The 20,202-nt window shown below is 40.3% G+C and overlaps 1 long non-coding RNA gene across 1 annotated transcript; it reads left to right on the forward strand.

Moving 5' to 3' along the window:
• Window positions 1–16,725: 16,725 nt before the first annotated feature.
• On the forward strand, window positions 16,726–18,855 carry LOC306896882. The gene is made up of 3 exons (XR_013786964.1): window positions 16,726–17,171; window positions 17,972–17,999; window positions 18,296–18,855. It is a non-coding gene; the product is annotated as an uncharacterized lncRNA (long non-coding RNA).
• Window positions 18,856–20,202: the final 1,347 nt, after the last annotated feature.

The raw sequence follows: 20,202 nt of genomic DNA on the forward strand, positions 1-20,202 counted from the left end.
AACCACGTACCGGCAGGGTCTGGATCTTCTGGTGCGGTTGCATCTCGCTGCATACGAGGATACCATCGGACTAGAACGCCATTAAGCTCACCATCCCTCCGCCTGCCAGAGCATGTCAGCCCCCCAGAACCAGCCCACAAGCCCCTGCAGGAGGAGAACTCCCAACTGTCCACGGCTGAGCGGCAGAGACGGCTGCCCCAGAATCTGTGCCTATTTTGTGGAACACCGGGGCATTCCATCACTGAATGCCCCGTCCGCCCTCCTCGTCTATTGGTGAGTGCCATCATTCCGTCCCTTAGAAAGATGAAACCACTCACAACCACTGTAATTCTTACTGCTGCCGATGTATCTCTTACAGTTCTCTTACGTCGCACTCCTCGATTCTGGGTCAACCGGGAATTTCATCTCGGGTCCCCTCTGCCAGCTCAAGCTCTGGACGACAGCTACTCCGACCATCTACTAAGTCCATTCGATAACTGGGAGACCTCTCAGTCACCGTCAAGTACGCACTTCCGTGGGTCCGCTATTTCTCAGAGTGGGTGTCCTCCATGAGGAGCAGAAACATCTGGTTCTGGAGGAATCCACCACTGACATTATCCTAGGGCGCCCGTGGTTGGAGCTGCACAACCCTGTCATCTCCTGGAAGACAGGAGACATTTTGAAGTGGGGCGATGGCTGTTTCTCTACAATTCCTGTCCCAATCTCACCCGTTCTGCAAACCTGTACATCTGCTCCACGTCGATCAAGAGTCCGGTAGAGAAAGGCTCAGTGGACATCCCAGCCTGTTACGCCCTCTTCAGCGACGTCTTCGGCCCCACACGCGCCTCCAATCTGCCTCCACACCAGCCATGGGACTGTGCTATTAATCTGCTGCCAGGTGAGCCAGTGCCCCATGGGAGGATTTACCCCTGTCACGTCCGGAGGAGAATGCCATGGTGGAATACATCAAGGAGGCGGTAGAGCAAAGTTACATCCGTCCATCTACTTCCCCTGCTGCTTCCAGTTTTTTCTTCGTGGCAAAGATGGACCGAGGCTTGAAACCCTGTATTGACTATCGAGCACAATGTCACAATCAAGTTCCGCTATCCACTTCCTCTCGTCCCTGCTGCGCTGGAACATCTCCGTGGTGCCACTGTGCTCGTGAAGTTGGACCTCCGCAGCGCGTATAACCTCATATGGATAAGAAAGGGGACGAATGGAAGACCGCATTCGTGACACCTACTGGCCACTACGAATATCTTGTGATGCCATACGGATTGGCCAACGTCCCCGCCGTATTCCAGGATTTGATCCACAAGGTACTCCGGGAGTTCCTCCACAAGTCTGCCTAGTATATAGAGATGACATCTTGATCTACTCCCTGGAACCTGGCCGACCATTGCGTCACGTTGCGGAGGTCCTACAATGCCTGAGGAGCTTCCACCTCTTCCTGAAGGCCGAAAAGTGTTCATTCCACCAGCCCTCAAAGCAGTTTCTGGTATATATAATCGATCACAGTGGCATCCGGATGGACGAGAGGAAGGTGGAAGCCATCCGATCCTGGCCCACTCCCATAAACATCAAACAACTGCAACGTTTCCTGGGTTTCGCCAATTTCTATCGACGCTTCATCCATAATTACAGCTCCATCGTCAGTCCTCTCACCTATCTTCTCCGCAACCAACCCAAGTCTCTGTCCTGGTCCCCAGCCGCCACGAAAGCCTTCGAAGCCTTGAAGACTGCCTTCACCACTGCTCCCCTCCTCGTCCACCCCAACCCTGAGATCCCTTTCGTTGTAGAGGTGGACGCTTCAAACACCGGAGTGGGAGCATTCCTATCTCAGCAGCAGGGGAACCCCAGTAGACTCATGCGCATTCTTCTCTCGCAAGCTCAGCCCGGCGGAGGTCAATTATGACATCGGAAACAGGGAACTTCTTGCTATCAAGCTTGCCCTTGAGGAGTGGAGGCATTGGCTGGAGGGTGCTGAACACCCCTTTCTGGTGCTCTGGGATCAAGTATTCGTCAGCCCCATCATCTGGTCCGAGGAAACCCTGTCCGCGTCCCATGCCTCCACAAACACCCCGCCGGGCTGTCCCCCAGGTTTTCAGTACGTTACCCGCACTCGTCGCAGCCCCCTCATCCCTTCTGCTCACTCCTCTCTGGGCACTGGCCAGCCGGGGGTCAATGAGACCTTCTCGCTGCTAAAGGAGCGCTCCTGGTGGCCACGCATGGCATCCAACGTCAGAAGGTACGTGCAGGGATGCCAGGAATGCACCATGTCTAAGAGGCCCCGCCATCTTTCCTCGGGCAAACTCTATCCTCTGCCCGTACCTAACCGACCCTGGTAACACCTAGGAGTAGACTGGTATTTAGGATAGGGCATTTTGTATGTAGGATTGGGCATTTAATCATTTAGCCATTTAGGTTTGAGGATTTGGGGATTTAGGATTGGGAATTTGAGGATTAGGCATTTGAGGTATGAGGATTAGGCATTTAATAATTTAGCCATTTAGGTTTGAGGATTTGGGGATTAAGGATTGGGCATTTGAGGATTGAGGAGTGTATGCAAATTAGGAGGCGTGGCCCAAATACTGGTTTAAAATGGCTGTTGCGCAGAGGCACTTTATGGACAGAAGAGGGAGCTCCCAGTGCTAAGGAGCACACTGTAATGAAACCAAACAGAGCGAGTGAGTGGCTGGAGCGAGGATATGAGGCGCCGTATAGGGTTTAAATCAAACTGCGCTTATGAAAGCATATATAAAAGCGTTCATAAACACATATACATTGCTCACATGTATAGTATTGGATGTTCAAGTAAACACATATGAAAAACATGCGCACTAATGTGAAATCCATACCAATACATATTATGTTAGTAATGCATGCATGTACACTTTTCCTCAAATCCTCAACCCTAAATGGCTAAATAATTAAATGCCCATTCCTACATACAAAATGCCCTATCCTAAATACCCAATGCCCAATCCTATATACCAAATACCACTTTTAGTTTTGGTTTAAAACTTTTAGTTTTATACTTTTAGTTTATAATCTGATTGAAATATCCCTCCATACCCAAGCACCACACGCAACCTCTCCCGAATACTGATCATACTCACCTGCAACTCATCAGCACCTCATCACTGCCTGCATTTAAGCCCCACACATTCACACAGTCACTGTCCGGTCTTGTTCGAATTACGTAACCTCAAGGACTCTCCCAAACTACTTGCCTGCTTCCTCGTCTCCAGTATGCTTCCTCGTCTCCAGTATGCTTCCTCGTCTCCAGTATGCTTCCTCGTCTCCAGTATGCTTCCTCGTCTCCAGTATGCTTCCTCGTCTCCAGTATGCTTCCTCGTCTCCAGTATGCTTCCTCGTCTCCAGTATGCTTCCTCGTCTCCAGTATGCTTCCTCGTCTCCAGTATGCTTCCTCGTCTCCAGTATCATCATCATCCTGGCTCCAGTGTTCCGTTCCCTTGCTGCTCCTACGAAGTGTGTTGAGTATTGTGCCAATAAATTCCATAATCCTGCATCTCTTGTTCTCTGTGTGGTAACACATAGTTTTGCATTATTTTTACTTGTAATATGTAAAAACTTTATTAAACAACACCACATCAATGGATTTGATTGTATGGACATTGTTTATTTTAACCTATTTGTCAAGTCAGCTTTATTTATATAGCGCTTTTTACAATTTGCATTGTTACAAAGCAGCTGTACAAGAAAACATTGACTATAAGCAGGGCTTGCAAGTCAAATATCAGACAGACTATAAATTCCTATATGCAGTGTTAATTAAATAAAACAGGCAGTGCAAAACATTATGCAAAGGTGGCAAGGAACCCAAAACTCTGTTGGAGGAGAAAAAAAACCATAGGGGTTAAAGAGCCACTGCACAAGCATTTGTCAGGTCCGGGCATGGACTGTGTCCTGCCTGCTCTGGGAACCTTGGAACAATGAGACAAGACTGGCTTGAGTTGAGTACTGTTCTGCACTCTTTGATGCAACAAATGCATTAGTTGTTATTGGAAGTGTTACGGTTGATCTAACTAGTGCAGCATAAGCCTAAATATTTATATTATGATAGTGTAGTGTATGCAAGATTAAATAGATGCGTCTTTAGTCTAGATTTAAACTGACAGAGTGTGTCTGCCTCCCGGAAAGTTTGGGGAAGACTGTTCCAAAGTTTAGGTGCTAGATAGGAAAAGGATCTGCCGCCTGCACTTGATTTTGAAATTCTAGGTATTACCAACTGACCGGATGCCTGAGAGCATAGTGCACGTGAAGGACTTAAATACGAGAGAAGTTCACTCAAGTAGTGAGGAGCTAAACCATGCAGGGCTTTATAGGCAATAAGCAAGATTTTAAAGTGAATGCGATGCTTTATAGGTAACCAGTCCAACGTTCACAGAACTGGGCTAATATGCTCATGCCTTTTTGTAAGTGTAAGAACTCGAGCTGCCGCATTTTGGACCAGTTGGAGTTTTTGTAATAGACCTGCAAGGCAACCACCTAAAAGTGCATTATAGTAATCTAGTCTTGATGTCATAAAGGCATAAATTAGCTTCTCTGCATCTGATGGTGACAGCATATGAAGTAGTTTAGATATATTTCTAAGATAGAAAAACAAAATTTTACAGGTGTTGGCGACCTGGTTCTTAAATGACAGAGTACTATCGAATAAAAGTTGCGTATCATAAGCATAACAGTGAAAGCTAACTCTGTGTCGCTTTATTATATCTCCTAGAGGTAGCATGTATAATGCGAAGAGCATAGGCCTTAAGACAGAGCCCTGTGGTACACAGTATCACAAATCACAAAGTATCACACAAATTGGAGCGATTTGTGTGACACCTCATTGTTTATTGCTACATATTGAAAACGGTCGGATAAATCAGATCTAAGCCATTTCAAAGCTATTCCCTTAATGCCGACATAATTTTTGAGTCTATGTAGGAGCGTGCTGTGGTCAATGGTGTTGAATGCAGCACTAAGATCTAGCAGCACTAATAAGGAGATTCAACCTCGATCAGACGCCATAAGCAGATCATTTGTAACTCTGATCAAAGCAGTCTCTGTACTGTGATGTGCTCTAAATCCAGACTGGAAATCTTCATTGATGTCAATCCTTTGCAGGAAGGAGTTGAGACTACGTTTTCCAGAACTTTAGATATGAAAGGTAGATTCGAAAATAGGTCTGTAGTAAACTAGTTCTCCAGGGTTGAGATGTTTTTTTTTTGACAAGGGGCCTAATAACAGCCACCTTATATGTTTTAGGCACATGTCCTAGTGTCAGAGATTAGTTAATAATGCTAAGAAGAGGATTTATAATTTCTGGGAGCACCTATTTCAGTAAATTTGTAGGTATAGGGTCCAGCATGCATGTAGTTGATTTGGATAGTTCATCGTGATCTACGGTAGAAAATTATCGCAATTTCTCCTTAGAAGAGCTGTAGTTAGTTGTTTGTTTAGTGGGTTTCACTTCTGGTTGCATAGTTGAATTCTTTCTGTAATATCTTGGATTTTATTTGTGAAATAGTTCATAAATTCATCACTGCTATGCTGGTATACAGAATCAGAAGTTGCTGACGATTTATTTTTCGTTAATTTAGCCACTGTGTTAAATAACACAGTAATAACATATAATAATACTACTTCGGGCGGAAGCCCAGCACCTCTCAGCTGGTCCCCTTCAGGGGCAAGGCACGGAGATTCCAAAGCTCTGGACGGGGGTGAAGTATCGCCCCATGTGCTTGAGACAGGAGATCCCTCCTGACTGGCATTGCCCATGGTGTGTCGTCGAGGAGAGATACTAGTTCAGAAAAACCAGATTCTGGTTGGCCAACAGTGAGCTATAAATAAGAAGCGAGACCCCTGTTAACGGACCTTCGCTAGGACTAGCAGTCTGGGCCACGTATGGGCCATCGCGGCCAGACCCAGGGGAGCTGGATGACTCAGAGAGAAGTATAGGGAACATTGTGCTGTCTCCTGTGTAGCAAAGAGGTCCACCTCTGCTTCGTAAAATGTTTTCAAGATTTGTCTGACTATCTCGGGGTGGAGTTTCCATTCCCCTTTCGTCACAGCTTGTCTTGACAGCAAGTCTGCTCCTACATTCATATGCCCCGGGATGTGAATTACTCTGAGGGACAGGAATTTGCCCTCTGCCCAGGGCAGGATCTGCTGGGCCAATTTGTTCAGATGCCTCAGCCCGCTCTGGTGATTTATGTACGAGACGACTGACGTGTTGTCCATCCGCACGAGGACATGGTAGCATGGTAGCTATTTTTTATAATAAATGATAAAACAAACACCCACGAGGGGGTAACATAACAAAACAGGGAACTGTAATAACAAGACAGGACTGAGACTATAGAGACTGAAACAAAACTTAAATTAACTTTTGACATAACCTACATATGACTAAACTGACAAACACATGAACTCAACACACAACCACACTGAACCAGCACAATTCAGAAGACACCAGGGCATTAAATAAGGGCCCAAATCAAGTGGGACACAGGTGTAGGGTATGAATCAATAATGAGGAAACGAGAGGACGGTAACAGAGACGAGACCAGAGAGAGTGTATGGAAGGCCATAACTGCCTCTCTTCACGCAACACATGAGACTCTGTCATGATCCTGCCACTAAACCAAGAGCAACATGACATGATGCGGCAGAATCATGACACATGCATGTACTGTATGTTTACTGTGACCAGCACATTAAATGTGTCTGGATTTTGTGTCTGGACATTTCTTTGACGTATCTTTGCCTTCACATACTTACACCTGCATGCAAGGCTGATTGACTTATGTATTTAACAGAATATCAACACGCATTAAATAATGTTCCACGTTGCCAATTATATTTTGTCGCAACTGATACGTGACTAATTTAATCAGATAACAATGAGGTATTGCATTGGAAAGATAATTATTCTCCTACAAAAATCATAACCCTTTGCATGACTAAATACTTCAATGAACTACAAATGAACCTTTCCTGTCATTTTTTGAGAGAGCCTTATGGGTAATGTAATTAAGGTATTAACTACATAAAAAGAAACATCTAAATATGACCTGACCTCTCTCGTCAACAGTCCTATCCGCAAGTCCTCTTAAGCTCCCGATCTGCTCCGTGAGATATGCGGGACCGGTGCGCACACAGCTGATTCCAACTATCACTCACGCCACCAGCCCTGCCTCACGGCTCTCGTGCCGCCTTCCTCACAACAGTGGTATTTTACTGTGAACATGTCAGTCAGTAATGTGCATAGCACCACATGCCCATATGAACTCCCACACATGGTGTCCAGGGGGGTCTCCTCTCAGACTTGGATCAGAGCATAAGTGAGCTCCTGAACAGTCTACAGTATAGTGCTACGTGATGGCTTCGGATACATGAGATCTCAGAGGTTCATTACTGGATTAAGGTCTAGGGAACATGAGGGCCAGACTGGCCATCAATGCCTTCATCATCCAGAAACTGTCTGCAAACTCTAAGGCCGGGCATTATTATGCACCATGAAGGCTCTGCACTGCACCAGCATAAGTTCTGACAATAGATCTGAGGATTTCATCACAATACTACATAGCACGTGGAGCAAAGGTGTAAAGAGTACCTGAAAAACATAAATTAAAGTACAGATACCTTGCAGCGAAAATTACTCCATTACAATGTCACATTTTCATTTACATTTAGGCATTTGGCAGATGCTTTTATCCAAAGCGACTTACATTGCATTATCCTATATGTAACCGGCAGAGTAGTCACTGTCTGGTTGAAGTTTGTCCCTCGGCAGTAACGGTAGCCCTCTGACGTCACCCAGCTAGCCGTGAGTGGCTAAACAACTAATTTGCGGCTAGGCTGGTTTCTATAAAATCGTCTTCACTGTCAGGCGTAGAGAGATTCACTGGGGTCCAGGTAACTTCATTCTTGTTACTGTCATGATCCTGCCTCTCCTTGTCTTGGTTTTCGAGTCTTGTGGCAGGATCATGTCAGTCCCATGTGTTTTGTGTGGAGAAAGAGCATTGTTTTGGTTTGAGAAGCCATGCTCTCTCTCCGGTGTCACGTCCTTTGGCCCCGCCCCTTTGTTTCCCTGTTAGCAGTCCATTAGTGTTAGTCTTGTCTCCAGCCCTGGTCCATCTTTCCCTTAGTGTTTCAGTCCCCTCACCTGCCTCGTGCAATCCTCCTGTTAGCTTTCCCTTAGTGTTTCATCCATGTCACCTGTGGCCACTCTCCATGTGTCATCAGTCCTTGTTAGTGTTTCCCTTTATCAAGCCCCAGTTACCCTCTGTCCCTTGTCGGTTTATTTTGCATTTGGCACACTTTGCACATTTACCCTTCGTCTGTCTGGATTACCTGTGTTCCTGTTCCCTGGACTCAAGTTTGTGGACTTAGTTTTTTATTCTTAAGACCTTGTTTGTTTTGTTCCCCTTGTGGGAAGTTTTAGTTTTCAGTCTTGTTTGTGTTCATGTTTTCCCCATCGAGGTCTTTGTTTTGAAATAAAGTCTTGTTGTTCGACACATGTCTGTCTGCACTTGGGTTCTGTCCACAACCATAACAGTTACGGCTTTGGTATGCGGTTCTCCTGTGCAACGAAGGTGTTAGACTGATTGCCAGACGCTTCCGGGTAGTCGTGTTGTGTATTGCCGAGGGTCTTGGGCAAAGCGCCCGCCGGGTAGCTGTACCGCAATCAAGACGTAAAGTGTAGAAGGTAAATGTCTGTTTATTGGTACGAGTAGACCCAGTGTGTGAGGACTAATAGCTTTGAAGACGTGTAAGATTGGACTGATTGTGTTGTCCTGACGTAATGCATGGTTGTGTTTTATAATAGAAATGATTTTAATGAATATGCTGTGTGTAAAAACTTATGTAGGAGTGTGAAGATTGGCGCAAAGGGTTGTTTTTCAGCATTTCGTATGCCAACATTGAGGTAAAAGAAAAGAATGTTTTTATGAAATGTTAGGATGCTACGTGACTATGTATGTCAATATCAAGCACTGATTTTAATGATTTTGTGTCTGCAGGCAGATTGCTCCTGCTGCTTTGCCTTGCCTAAATTAATTTCTATATATCTATGTACATTTTCTATTCTTAATTTTGGTTAGTTTGCCGTGGCCTTCTGTCTGACTGATGTGGTATTGGCTGTTCAAGTAGTGTATGGTTTGATATTCTTATTGATAATAACTTGTCCTTTTTTCCCTTTCTCTCCCGCGTATTAGAGTAGCTGTTTACAAGAGAGGTTCCTGGTTCGGTCCTCGCGCATTGCTCCACGTGTTGTAGTGGTAAACTGCACTTCACAATATTGATTGAATTATTAGCTTGTAGTGGTCGTATGTGTGTACGCATGCATGCGATTGTGGGCCTTAGAGTCCAGAGCACGGGTGGTGAACGTCACGCGTATCCCGGACAGGTAACCTGCCTTGACAGTGATGTCGTATTTCTTTGTTAAATTGTTAATTGTATTGTCCCTTGTAACAGCCAATGCCAGGTCGTCTCTCTTTAGGGCAATCTTCTTCGTTTGTACCTACTGTGCATCTAGTGTGATAGTCTCACTCTTTTAATCATACTATTGTATAATAAAGTATTATTGTTTTTCTATTGTAAGCACGTCTCTGTCTAGTTCATCTGTGGTGTATTTCTACGAACCTGCTTGCCTTAGATTAGGTATTTAGCAGTTGAGGTGCAGAGTATATCCTGGTGTGAGAGGTACCAGGTGGTGTAGTCAAGAACCTTTGAACCTAGATCTGGTCAAAGTTCCATAAGGTCACATATACATTTTACATAGGTATCTGCAATCCCCTGGGGTCGAACCCACAACCTTGCATTGTTAATGCAATGCTCTTACCACTGAGCGTATCACATATTCCAAAACGACTTATGTGAGACCATTTTAAGAATGGTCCTCACACCACCCTTGCTGTTTCCTCTCCAGTGTATCTGTTGTCGCTTAACTCATTGTCCTCAAACCATTCCTGAACCATTTTTGCTTTGTGGGAGGGTGCATTATCCTGCTGAAAGAGGCCACAGCCTCCAGGGAATACTGTTTCCATGAACGGGTGTACATGCTCTGCAACAAACATGTCAAAGTAACATCCACATAAATTGGCAGAACCCAAGGTTTCCCATCAGAACATTGGCCAAAGCATCACATTGCCTCTGACGGATTGCTTTCTTCCCACAGTGCTTTTATAAAACAAATTTACTTCAGCTTAAGCAATTTTAAAAGGACAACGTCCCAAAAATACTGTAAGAGGCATAAAGAAATAAGCGGAGGAATTAGTTTTACCATTTTATTTGCATAACCTTTGTCCTGAAGAACAAAAACTAATGAATTGATAAAAGTAAATAAAGAAAACAATATAAGCAACCAACAGACATTATGACACTTCAATGTATAGAAGGCCAATGCACCATTCAGGTTTGATGACATAGAACATGTAGGTACTGTAGTATGTGTCGGAACATGTTAAACAAATGTTGGTGCATTACAGTCTCAAAGTTTCAAAATGATAAAACCAACTTGCATTGCCTGCATCTAATCTAAGGCCTTGTCTTAAAGACACTTCTATCAGAGTGATACAAGATCCCTCATTGTAGGCTTTTTACATTTAATAACACATAGTATTTTTTATTTTAAGAAAGCCCAACCTGTGTTTCCCAAACATTTTATTTTATCCTATCTATTCATTAAATTTATATTTTAATGGACATGGAAACATATAGGGACTAATGCTATGAATATTCAAAAGCATGTAAGCATGATGGCCTGTAATCTTGCATGTCATACAGAGAAGCAGAACTAAAAGAACAACTATGAGCCCAACAACATATTTCTGTCTTAAATTGGGGGCAACATCTGACATTTTTCAAATGTATAGCAGAACAAAGAAATTTATACAGGTTTGGAACAATCTGAGGGTAAATGAAGACATTATTAAAATCTATCACACAATCTATCTGGACTATCACTTTAAGATACAAAAGGTAAGGTTACAGTTGATGCTAGGTTTAATTGATTGTTGCAAATATACAATTTAATTGCTCTCCGTGTATGTCTTTGCGTATACGGTGTATCTGCAAAATAAATAAAAGATGGAATGTTAGCACTTGGCAGCCATGTTTGCAACATCTCTGAGCAGCTATTTACAATATATTTCCAACAAACAATTAAACCTGACACCAACTGTACTATACATTTGGGTTTTGTTACCTACAGTGGAAACATGGACACATGGCATGGCTGGCAAGCATCTCACAAGACTATATAGAGGCCATTCAAAGAGAATCCCTAGTTTTTAGCTGGGCCTCCTTTCGGAAGGCTGCATCCTCCAGAGGGCGCATTCTCAATGGCCTAGTGGTTAGAGCGTTGGGGAGTGAGATCAGAAAGTTGCCGATTTGAATCTCAGTGCCAGCAGGTCATGACTGAAGTGCCCTTAAGCAAGGCACCTTACCCCTGATTGCTCTGCAAAAGCGTTTGCCAAATGAATAAATGTAAATGTAGTAAACAAGATAAGAAAACTTCAGACTTATTTTAAACGTTTAAAACAGTGAGGCAAGAAATTTTATATTTGTTTAACTCATTGTTTACGGTAGAATGTATAACTTAAAGTGGTGGTGCAATGGTGTGTCATGCATTCTGACATCTTTACAATGTTAAATGTGCTGTCTTGTGCTGTTCTCAATAAACTAGTTGGACGTATTACATAGTATTTCTGTGCTCAATACACTCCCCCAGTGTTCGTACAGGTTTCAGAAAGTTTTTTTCGAATATGAACAATTGTTACGTTTGGGAAACAGTGCACAACATGTGTGTTGTGTCAACACCCCGGACTGAAGAGTAATGCAGTAACTCATTAGCATTTAAAAAGACACACACCAAAACGAGTTGCTGGAAGCATAGGTGTTTTTGACAAGGCAAAAATGGTGTCATTTACGCAACCATTGAGTGTTTTCAAGGTAAATATGTTACTGACATTTTATGAAGAATCATCAAAACTAAATAATTTTCATAAATCATGAAAACTTGTCATTCAACAATTATCATTAATGAACAAGGTAAAATATGATTATTACCTGTGTATTTGTGTACGCTTCCAACAAAAATAGTATAACTATATCCATGTAAATGTGCATTAAAAATAAATGTATGCTTTACAGTCATATAAAAATATACTGTTTATGACATCATAACCAAAAAAAATTTGATATGTCATAAGTACTTTTAATTAGTAAAATGTGCTAATAAATACCTCCTACAATAGCTTCATAAAGTCTCTGCATGACTGGTAGTGAGGGATGACTCTAGATAAAGGAGTTCTTTACTAAAATGTTTGTAGAGCTGTGCTGGCCTGTCTGCATACTTAAAAAGAGAATAGGTGAGACACCCAGAATTTCCGATAGCGGAGGCAGAAATCTGAAACGAACTCGGACACCTTTCTAACTCGAGGAGGCCAAGATGGCGTTCATCTGTGCAGACACGTTTTGAGCGTGTCGTAAGCCAACTACGAGAATAACATGAAACTACTTCTGAAAACCCCGATAAATTTGATTGATTATTAGTTTAGTTGTTCTTCTTCTACTGTGTGGTTTGTAAGGCCCATATGGGTAAGAAAAGAAACAGAGATAAAACTCAGATTAATATAGACATGGCGACTGACAAATGCAAAAGTGTCGACGAGATGGACACAGAAGAAAAATTTGCTACATCTTTTCCATGCACTCCGAGTAAAAGTCCACCGGGAAAAAAGGGTAAATTAAAGATGAACATGGATGAGAAAATTGATTCACTCATTAATGCTGTCGCTGAACTTACATCGAAGTGTGACGGCACATTTCAGAGAGTTGAGTCCATGGAGAAGGTCTTGGAAAGTACGGCTTCGTCTATTACCTCTCTTTCTACCACCGTAAGTGATCTGTTACGTGAGAGCATGTCCCATAAAGAGAAGATCCTGAAACTCTAAAAAAATGCTGCTGTGTTGAAACAAGAAAATAAGCAACTGAAGGAGGTGTGTTTGGGGATGCAGAACTACAAAAGAAGATGGGATCTCAGGATTTACGGGGTAAAGGGAAGTAATCCGGACAAGGAGAGTACCGTTACCACACGAGATCTTGTTATCAAGATCCTCTCTAAAGTGTCCCCAAAGATCGCGCACAAACTCCCAGATGTCGTGGATTCGGTTCATAGACTGGGACAGCCAGGAAGAGGTGATGGTCGCCCCAGAGTGATAATTATTAAGCCTTTATCGAGATACAGTGTGGAGAGATGCCAAAAACAACCACTATCTGAAGGAAAACGGGCTACTCATCAAAGAGGATCTGTCTTCGGAAGAACGAGCCGCAAGAAAAAAAGCATGGCCACTGGTGAAACGTGCGAGAGAAGAGGGTAAGAAGGCCGGCTTTCGAGGAGGATTTGCCTACATTGAAGGGGTGCGCATTCCTGACATTACCTGAGCGGATGGTGCCCGTCAGCAGTTTTGGATACATATCGGGGTGAAAGCAAGTGTTAGATTACTGGTTGATTTCTTATGACTTAATCAACTATGTTTCAGAAATGGAAGGTGTGTTATTGATACTGATTCAATCTGGTCTTTTATTCCACATAATATTTTTAAGAGGGTCGGTGGTCTTAAATTTCTTTTAACTTGCAATTTTTTACCATCTAAATTACCTATAAAACTGTCTAAATTCCATGAGCAAGCACTCTTGTGCTTTGTGCATAATTTTTCTCCTCACAGAATGAAAATATGGAACAACGAATTGATTGCAGTGAAAGGCAAGAGTTTATTTTTTGAGAAATGGTTGGATCACGGGTTAATGTATTTAAGTGATTTATTTGATTCATCTTTAAAAATTCACTCTTATGATTCTTTTTTGTCCAAATTCAATTTTCCTATAAAATTTTAAGAATTTTCGGTAGTAATTAAAGCTATTCCCTCTGGGCTTATTAATTTAATGTGCAGCCACCTGACTTATTATAAAGTTGAAAATAAAGATTACGATCTCCTTTTAAATGGTAAATACATTTTTGATAAAAAATGTACTAACAAAGATATAAGAAAAGTATTTAACGAACAAAGGAGAGTTACTCCAAGAGGGGAATTTTACTGGAATTCCATTATAAGAGATTTTAAATGGAGAAAAGCATGGCTGCTCCCTTACAAATTTTGTATTTCTAATAAAGTAAGAGAAATACATCTGAAGATCTTACACAAAATATATCCAACTAATATGTGGCTTTCTAATTTTATGGATATTGGGAAAGAATGTTCCTTTTGTAACAACTGTGAGGAATCTTTAAATCATTTGTTTGCTGATTGCCTAAGTGTAAAGTCATTTTGGAAAGATTGTTTTTTTACTTTTTCAGTTAAAATTAATCTAACGATATCACTGAATGTGAAAGAAATTATTTGCTACTTTGAGAATGATGATAAAAATATATATATTTTTTTAATTTTATCATCTTGAATGGCAAATTTTTTATTCATAAATGTAGATTGTCAAAATCTCCTCCTTTACACAAGGTTTTCTCTAACGAACTCATTCTGTTAATGAAGTCTCTTAAAATTGTTAAAAACTCAAAAGCTATGTCTATTGTAAGAATTGAGGTGTGTATGATAATCTGCAAGAGAAGTAACTGCAAGAGAAAAAAAAAACAGTTTTTGTATGCAAAGCATGATAAGTGTTAACAACAGTGATTTTGCTATACAACACAGGGTTGAACTACAGTCACTGTGGTAAAACATGGTAAAGGTTGTGATAACGGTGCTTTTAATACACGTGACAAGGTTAAACTAGTTACTCTGTTAAAAATATGGCAACGGTTGTGATAACAGTGCTTTTAATACACCTGACAAGGTTAAACTAGTTACTCACTGTAAACCCTAATGTTGTATGTACTTAAACAATCAAGTGAGGTTGACTAAACATTAATTAAATTTTCCATTTTGGCCTGTCACTTAAACATATGAGTACCTTCAAGATGCATAAACTTAAAATTTCAAGTGTTCTGAGCTCAAAATCATGATTAGTCCTCAAAAATAACCCCTTAAAATAGGTCATTTTCACAAATGCACTCTTCTTGACTAAAATGTTAAGTGCAAGGTCTTTTCTCTTATTTTAATCAGAAAATAAATGGTTTCAATTACAATTATTGACCATAAGTTAATACGTTTACTTATTTTTATTTAGGGAAAAAACTTTCAAAAGTTTTAATGACTTTTTAATGACTTCAAAGTTTATAAATGAACTTTAAAACATAAAAAGTAAAAAGTATTTTTCTGGCACTGGGTTGCAAAGTTTTCAACCAAAAGCCTTTTAATACATTTGTGTTAATATTTATACAGGCAGGAACACGCATAGGCCTACATGCCACATGCTGAAATACGCGAAGAGTTCCTCACAAGTCTCCTCGCAAATCTCATTAAAACGCATCATAATCGTCTCATCTTGTCGGTATGGTTTTGTTCATTTCTTTCTTTTCATTTGAAGACGGACAGCATGAAATTACTTTAAATCGGGGAAATGTTTTAGCGACCACTCATTCAGTGTTTTAGGTTTATTTCACACGACTCACACGACACACGAAAGAAACGTTCTAACGTTTTAACTTTAAAGTGATTGCCATGCGGAGTTCTGTTCTGCCTAGCAACAAGAAAACGATTGCACTGATTTGTGGATTGTATAATTGGCCTCATCTGTTCTGTTGCTGACATCCCACTTCAAGCAAGCCAAGACTTTAACTGTAGGCTTGTTTGAGATGAGCAAAATCTGCGCAGAACCGATCACCGGTGATCACCGCGAGCTGCATGCCGGTTAGAAAAGTGTCCGAGTTACGTCCGCCTTGCTCTGATGTCATGCTGACGTGTGCTAAAAAACTCTCGCGACGGCGAGGCGGCTGTGTCGGATTGAGCAGTCGAGCGCAGTTGCTCTCCTCCGACTGCGCTATTCTAAAGCATGATGGGAAACGACTGACTGACGACACAGCTTCAAGCTCATTGGCTGAGAATGTCAACGATACATTTTCTCTTCATTCTAAGAATTAGATTACGCATCTGTTAATTTATATTTACATGCAAACGAAACAAAAACAAAACACGCCCAGTGAAGTTAAGAATTAGTACGTGCGTTTATTTTAAATTTCTCTTCATTAGAATTCTTCCTTGTTGTAATTTTCTCTTTATTCTATTGTATGTTTGTGTGAATTAATAAATCAATCCATTAAAAATATACATGCACGCATACATATCTAAATGGACTGTTTAGTCATTATGCCTCATCTTTGTGCGGTTTCATCAAGTGTCAGGGTCTTAAAACAAGGGAAGAAATTCTGAAGAATATTTGCTACAATGCAGCTTTGACTTGCATGGTATGGAAAAATACTATGGACGTGAAATGGTGGCAGAAACCTGCTTGTTATTAAATATGACAAACATTTGATGAACTCTGTCTCTCAAAAGCAACTTGCTATTTACTTCATTTACCATTTGCTTATACAATCCATGAAAATGTCTTACATGTTGTTGTGTAAGCTGTTTATTTGGACATTATTTCACAGTACATTCAGTGATTATTATTGTAACCATCTTCATGTAAAAACAGTGGTATTTCGATTACATCCACTTCGTCTGCGATAAAAAACGCGAACGCGATCTCCTCCATTGTTCACGTTTGCAAGCGACAAAACAGCGAGATTCACGAAGTGTCCGACTTCAAAGGTCTTTTTTGACCCCTCCCCATACTGCAGCCGCCTACTCTCACCTACATTTCAGGCGAGGCGAGGCGCATCTCAAACAAGCCTTGTGTGTACACATAGAGCGCGAATGAGGCGTCAAGCGCGAGGGATTTACATGTTAAGTCAATGCAAAGACGCGATAGACGCGCTTGCGGCGCGAATAGCGCGAATGAGGCGGCGCGAATGGCGCGAATAGCGCGAATGAGGCGAATTGCGTGAGTTGACAAATCTGAATTTTGGCGAAAATTCGCGCCGCGTTAACCAATCAGGAGCCTGCTCTAGTAGTGACGTAGACGACGTAGCGAGCAGAGGCAGAAATACAAAATGGAGGACAAGCTCATCTCAGTGTGTGGACACCCGGAGCTATATGATACGTGTTCATATTTTTATAAAAATAGGAATAAAAAGGATCTTGCTTGGAAGAAAGTGAGTGAGGAGGTCGGAGAATCTGGTAAGTTGTAAAAACATTTTCGTGAAGCGAATTTCACTCGCGAATGAAGCGAGTAAACACAAAATGTTCAAGCGTCCAACTACTCGCGAATAGCGCGTTTTTGACGCCTCATTCACGCTCAATGTGAACACACAGTAAGACTGTGTATGTGATGTGTTCGGTGAGCCATTTTATTTATATATATTATATATATATATATATATATAAGTTAGGTTGTGCGATTTATTTTTTTTAAGAGTGAAATGTTTGTTTAAACCCTTGGGGATACGTTTCTATAATAAAAAACAACGTAGCCCGGTCAAACTTGCTAGCATAAAGTCAGCCACCAATTAACTTAACAATTTAGATTTGTTACGGTGACGCTTTGATAACTGATATATCAAATGGTTCTTTGTTTGATTTGAAATACTGAAACATATAAGTTAATACACTTAATTACACTTGTGCAATCGTGCATTTCTGTGGTAAAGTACATGGCAGCCACTTCTGTGATCATTATTGAAAAGGCAACTTATTTCTTATTTTACCAGTGAGGTATACATATTCGAAGAAGTAGCCTAATCGGTTTTCTTTGAGAGAAAGCACATGGCAGCTCCTTGCTTCTTAACTTAAGACCATGTGGGTTAACGTCAGCGTTACAAGGGCAATCTTTGTCAGTGTCCCAGTTAATTAGCAATATTTTCAGGATAATGTTCTCAAGGTATGATGTTAAGTTTTATTACCATCTGAATTATAATGTAATTTACTTTTTTTTGCACAGATTTAGTTAAACTTAATATTTTCAACTTTTGCTGTTACAGGTAACATGAAACAAGGACATGTGGAAATGTAAGTATTGCATTTTTCACACAGCAAAAAGAGAGGAACTTCTCAAACATTATCGTTTGAAACATGGTGGTCATCAAAACACTGTACCTTTTCCATGCCTACACAATGACTGTCTTTGTATGTTCAACTCCATCAGTAGTTTAAAAGTTCATCTGGCAAAAATTCAGACAAAAACACGATGGGGACTCGATCGGGAAATAGCACCGCTTACATTTAATACATTTACATGAATTACATTTGATGATAAACCTTTGATTCCTGATCACGATACTATATTTATACCTGTTTTTTATTAGGTGTCTGATCATCACAATACTATCCTTGATGTGCCAATCACTCCACAACACGTTTGATTTCATCCAGCGTGTTCTAATGTCAATGGGACAAAATGCTCTCAAGCCTAAAGTGCAGTCTCAACCAGCTTTTTCTTAAGAAACGTCACTGTGAAACACCACCCTTTATTTTGTTTTTTTACCCCTTGAGTTCTACAATTGGAGTTCAATACAACTTGGGATATTGTTACAATTGTACAGATCTTTAGTGTGGTTACGACCCAGTAATATTTATATTACAGTATAGTTTGTACTGTAATATTGTGACATAAGGGCTAAAGACAATGTTCGGTGACAATGTGCCTTGTTTGCACAAATATTTAATGGTGAAATGTAGTTGTTATGTTTAGCCTACATGTTCAGTACATCAAAAATTGTTAGAGGTAAAAAGTGTTGTACAGTTGATGTACTGCTAATTTTGTTGTCACCACCTTTGCAGTGTTGGTGTGACCCGTTTCCATTACAGTAGTATTTTACTGTATTTTCATTAATATAGACATTTTGTCAATAAAAATTCAAAGATTAAATATGCTGTTCATTGTTTTATTTTAGTTCGCTATGCACAAAGGTTCAAAAATAAGAACAACATTTGCATGTTGAGTTAACTTAAATATATAACTACACTTGAAATTATTACCAAGTTAAGTGAATAAATAATTTAAGTACATTATATAAGCACCAAGTTTGGTGAACTCAATGATTTGAGTATAGTCTACAAAACTGCCAAGTTAAATGAGCTTAAATATGCTAGTTTTAGGAGACTCCATTACTCAATTAAATTGAGGCAACGAGTTTACTCAATCAATTTAGTTCAGTTAACTTATTAGGGTTTTCAGTGTGTGTTCACACCAAGCGCGGCTTGTATAATATTGTATACTATTATTATTTCCTTGTTTAGGAACCAAATATACTCAACCCTATACTGTGCATAAAAGGAAGTTCCTTGGGTGTAGAATTAATCTTGGAAATAATGATGGAGGGTGAGAAGGTCTGTGAAGTGGATGATGTCACCACAGCTATAGTGATATTAATGGCAATGTACTTCATATTCAGCATTGAGTATGCTCCAAAATGAAAAACACTCTTATATTTTTTTAAGAAGTATTTAATGAGCCATAGTACTGAAACAAAAAATGGCAAATTGTTTGTTTAAATAAATGGAGCCTATTCATGTTAATACATGATCTAGAGGAATCTATCTAAACATATCCAGTTGCATATAGTTACATATACTGTATGTAAAATGACATGGATTTTTATTTGTGGAATTTTTTTATTTTGAATTTTTTTGCTTAGTGATGTCCTGTCTTAAGATCTTATATATATATATATATCTGCAATAAACATTAAGTGTAGAATCATGCTGTTGTGTCTTTTATGAGATGATGTAATGGTAGTATTATAATAATAATAATAACAATAATAATACTGTAATGATGACTAGAGATGGTTCCAAAAGGAACTCTGCTGGTTCTATAATGAACCTTTAATGAAGGGTTCCAATTGGAATTTTAAGGTTCCCCACATGCAATATCCAGGACTATGACTGACTATGAGCGCAGTTTCCAAGTAGTTTAAGGGAAGAAGCATTCAGAGTTTGCTTGAACATATTACTGGCTCTTGAAATCATACGCCTATGTAATTTTAGATGTTAGAAATAAGTTTACACGATTGGAGATGTGGTGTTCCACTAAAAACAAATGTGTATTCACATTTTTATGTATTCATCTTTATATATATGTAAATGTAAACTAAAGTAGGCTAAAATTATGAAAATAAAATTATAATAATAAGAATTATGATAACAGCAAAAACAAAAAAGCAGAACATAGTCCATATAGTCCTAGTCAATCTTAGAAAAGGTTAAAAAA

Source organism: Barbatula barbatula, assembly GCF_947034865.1.
Source record: "Barbatula barbatula genome assembly, chromosome: 7".
NCBI lineage: Eukaryota > Metazoa > Chordata > Actinopteri > Cypriniformes > Nemacheilidae > Barbatula > Barbatula barbatula.